Source organism: Telopea speciosissima, chromosome 10 (assembly GCF_018873765.1).
Source record: "Telopea speciosissima isolate NSW1024214 ecotype Mountain lineage chromosome 10, Tspe_v1, whole genome shotgun sequence".
Taxonomy (NCBI): Eukaryota; Viridiplantae; Streptophyta; class Magnoliopsida; order Proteales; family Proteaceae; genus Telopea; species Telopea speciosissima.
The window spans coordinates 11,714,699-11,719,581 of NC_057925.1; the positions used below are offsets into that span (position 1 = coordinate 11,714,699).

The window sequence follows — 4,883 nt, forward strand, 5'->3', positions numbered from 1 at the left end:
ACAATCGGATTCCACAAGTAGTATCTCAATACATTCTAAGAGAGCCTCTAACAGTCCACTTCTAACCACCATTGCCTCACCTACCAGTAGTAGGGCTATTCTTTTCCTAAAACTTAAATATGAAAGATGGGAAAGGGTTCCTTCCACAGTGAATGTGGGGATTCTCCCATGCCACACCAATGGCAGTGTGGAAAATGCCACATGGCGCATACATAGTCAAGGTAGAAGACCAAAAATACAAAAATAAAACCCTGTGAGAGGGCTATATGGTGCACTCACCATGCGGGGAAAACTTTTTCCCATGAAAATAGAAAATCCTTTCCTGTCTAAAAATTTCAAAATCAACCATTCCGGACTGCAATGCTAAATATATAGAACATGAAATTATGGTACACTGGCTGCGTATGGTACCTGATTATATATATAAAGGACCTACCTTCCTTTTCTGTTTCAAAATCAACCATTCCTCAACATCCCATATCCATGGCTAATACCCAAATCATGAAAGCTGAAGAATGCATAGAATTGCTTCCTTATCTTCCAAGAGGGCCATCTGCTCATCCCCACCAACAGTATCAAGGATTCTGGTATCCATCACTTCTAATTCCTGAAATACAAACATTCCAGAAGCTCTTTAAGGCAGTTGACAGTGATCTACTCCTTATCACCAACCCCAAAATCAGGTACAACTTGGTTGAAGGCCCTTGCTTTCGCAGTGGTTAATCGATCTCGTTATACCCTTTCTGGATCATCCCTTGCTTACCACCAACCCTCATGACCTTGTACCCTTTGTTGAATACAATTTCATGGTCACTAACCAAAAACCTTATCTATCAGACCTTCCTTCTCCAAGGCTATTCTCCACTCATATTTCATACACATAACTCCCCGAATCAATCAAAAACTCTGACTGTCGAACTGTCAATTTAAGCCGGAACCCTAGAGATAATTTCATCTCTTATTGGCAATCCGTGGTCAGGGGCAAATTTACCAATGGATCACTTCCTATAGAGGAAGCTTTTGATATGTACTGTAATGGAGTATTTCCTTATGGACCCTTCTGGGATCATATGATGGGTTACTGGAAAGAGAGCTTAGAAAAGCCTCAGAAAGTTTTGTGCATGAAGTATGGTGAATTAAAGGAAGACATTGCAACCCAGTTGCAGAAATTGGCTGAGTTCTTGGGTTTTCCTTCCTCTGAAGAAGAAAAAAGAGAAGGGGCTATAGAGGAGATATCAAGATTGTTCAGCTTTGAGCATTTGAGCAATTTGGATGTGAACAAGAAGGGGAACTATAGTGCTTCTACATTTATCGACAACAGTAATTTCTTTAGGAGAGGTAAGGTGGGTGATTGGGAGAACTATTTTAGCTAAAATGGTAGAAAGGCTAGACCAACTCGTTGACGTCCCTCTCTAGTCCTCTTTTTTTTTTATGTTCTTTCCTCCATGTAACCCAAGTTGGCATTTTCTTTTTCTCCCTTGCTAATTCTCTAGCTGTCTGTTCTTGAAATTGTCCAGTTCTCAATAATGTAAATTTGGTTGGATTTGTTGATTTAAACTCTCATAAATCATCTCAACTCACTTAAACGTCATGGATTTTCGCTAATTTCTCGTTTTTCTGAGCCATAGCCCTCTGTGTTTGAGGCTCAAAAGTGGTTTATGAGCCTACCATTTCTAGAGGTTTTTTTCTTGTCAGGTAATGAATGCCCTTTCGTTTTTAAATTTTTCTAAACAGAACTAATATCAATTGGCAGCCATGGGTCTGCACTAGTCTTGCTGTTCTCTGTCCCAGGAACTTCTCTACTAAACTGAGGAATATTTCAGTTAGTTTTAACATGTGAAAGCCAAACCATGTAATTGATCACTTGGGCTACGAGGTATTTGTGTCTTTGATAATTTCTCTGTCCCTTTATCTGGGTTTGGTCTAGCATGTGCTTGAGCCGTCGGTTTCAGATGATTGCAGGTGTGAGTCTGGGGCGAACAACAGGTTTTGGGGTCACGGATTTCAGGCGGGAGCAGAGTGTGAGCGTGAAAAGATTGAGATGCACGAGCACAGATGTGGTGGTTGCAGGGGAAGAAGAAGAAGAAGACATTAATGTCATTTTACCCTATCAAAGGTATATTGAAATTTTTAAAACACACCTACTGTTTGACACTAACGGAAACCATTAACGAGCTAGATTAACTTATTAAGTATTTATTAAGTATTTAGAAAAGTAGGGGAAGTATGTGTAAATAGTGAAGAAATATAGATACATCGGTAATTAATCAATACCTCAGGGGAGGCATGTATAAATTTTCCTAATTATAATAACAAAAATAAATAAATAAAGTAGGTTTTTTTGGTAAAGAAGGAATTTACTAAATAGGATAATCATGTGTACAACCTGAAGCTTCAGACGTACGAAGTCTTGAAAGCCAAGGAATGGAATATGGTCATTCTGTCCTACACATGATGGATAACGCCTTCCTAGCCAGGGTATCTGCTACACAATTCGCAACCCTTGGAATACAAGAGTCAAGAGAAACTAATGGATTGGAAAAATGACAGAAGTGATCTAATATCCTGTAGCACAACTGTAACCTCCAATGGTGGGAGTCTTGAGGGATCATTGATCAGATCAATGATCTCCTTATTATTCGATTCGACATCTAGGCGAGGGAAGCCTAATTCCAATGCCTGATATATTGCACTTCTAATTGCAAGGCCTTCGCCTTGGATTGGAGAAGCGAAATGATGAGGCATTGAGAAAGCTTGAGCAAGGCGCCCTTCATAGTCTCTAAAAACAAAACCCAATCCTCCCTTCGCCTGGTCCTGTGGGATAGCGGCATCACAATTGGCCTCCATAGCACCTAAGGGAGGTCTCTTCCAATTGTCACACGTAACATTGGCCATAGGTGCTAGTGGTGAAGCATGAGTCACAGTATAATTTAAGAACCACATAGAGAGAACTCGTTGAAGGCCTTTTCTGATACAAAGATAACTTCTGATGGTGACCACTCTTTGACGTTAAATACCAAGTCATTCTTTACACGCCACAGGTACCATCAAATACAAGAAACTCTTGATAGAGATTGGTAGGCATCCCATCCTTTTAACCAATCGACAATTAGTGGTTCCCTATCCGGAGGTGAATAAGAGAGGCAACTTCCAAACCATACTAAGGAACAAGAAGGGGAACTGTAGTGCTTCTACATCTATTGGAAAATTGTCACCCCCATTACTGGAGGGGGTCAAGTGCGCATCATGAGGCTGGGACACCGCCATGTGTGCACAGTGAGCCCCACTGTGCACACATGGGTGGTGCCCCAGCCGCATGATGGCACTTGACCACCCCTAGTACTGGGGCGATAAAGATCCACATCTATTGACAATAGCATTTTCTTTAGGAGAGGCAAGGTAGGTGATTGGGAGAACTATCTTATTGCTGAAATGGTAGAACGGCTAGACCAACTCGTTGAAAAAAAGTTACATGGTTCAGGCCTTACCTTCAATGTTAAATAGGTAAATCCCGATCTCTTTATATAAAATCATCTTGAAGTTTATAACCTAATTTGTTTGTTTGCTCTTCTTCCTTGTTGAAATTAGGGTTTTTGTTACCTTGAGGATTCGATGGTTGTGAGTGCTATAACAATATGTAGCCCTCATACTTTCTACTGCATCACAATGCCATCAGATTTCAACAAAAGGAATATGGGGGAATTATTTATGGAAAGTTTCACAATATCAGTTTAAAGCATTCTGATTTACTTTGGAAGGAATCTATTTTCTGTTCCAATTTCAAAGACTGGGGAACCACCCCTTCCACGTCTGTTATCATATTTTCCAATGTCACTTACCTTAATTACCAAAAGCTCTTTGATTTGTTGTAATTCTGAGTTCTATGGTGGGAGTAATCCTGGAACAAGTAGTGTTAACATACACGGTTAAGTACTGGAAATTCATTTCTTGATGCATGATTGACCCTCAAACCGCTCTCTATTAAATTGTTTAAATTTATTCTTTTTTTAGCCTCTTAAAAAAATTTTATGTAAGAGATAAAATGAGATTTTCAAAATAATTTAAAAGTGACTTATCATTATGTCATTTTCAAGAATTGTATGCAATGACAGCATTTATCCTCAGTTAAAAATATGTTTTACTACAAGGGCAAAAAAATAAGTTCACAATTTCTTTTTCACCAATTTGGTTACAACAAGATTATCTCCACATTATCTCCAAATTAAACGTACAAGTTACAAGATGATATAGCTACATGACAATCAAGCCCTGTTTGGCTGAAGCAAGAATGCTGCCAAATATGCGAAGAGCACTCTTCTACAAATTTCTACTCTGACGGAGCACTGCAAGAAAAGAGAATGTTTAGTAATCGAAAAAGGGGGGAGAGAGGACTAAGAGCCATAGTGTAACATACCTTAGTTTCGTTGCTTAGAGTGGAGCAAGGAGGTGAGGGTCATCGCAGGGTCAAATTTGCTCCGGGAGTGAAAAACTTAAAAATGCTCTTCTCATCTATCATTTTCAACATACATGATCATATTTTACAAAAGATTCCAATATCGAAATACAGTCCCTACAACGAACCACCACTGTACTCATTCCAGCAGTTTTGGTACTTTGTACATGAAGGTTTCAAGTCATGGCCACAGTTGATGTTGGGACAGCAGCATCTGGATATCTGTGGAGGAGAGTGATGAGAACTATGATGAAGACAGCCTAGAAATCCAATGACAGCCAAAGCCATTAAGAAGAAATTAATGAGTTGAGTTAAATCTAGATAATCCCTAAGAGATCCTGATCTTACATAATATTTCAGACACGATTATAATATACTCAAAAATGTTTCACAATTGCTGCTATTTGTTGATGACCACTAGATCTGATGT

General features: G+C 39.2%; 1 pseudogene; it reads left to right on the forward strand.

Moving 5' to 3' along the window:
* Positions 1-483: 483 nt before the first annotated feature.
* LOC122643245 lies at positions 484-3,504 on the forward strand (annotated as a pseudogene).
* The last annotated feature ends 1,379 nt before the right edge of the window (positions 3,505-4,883 follow it).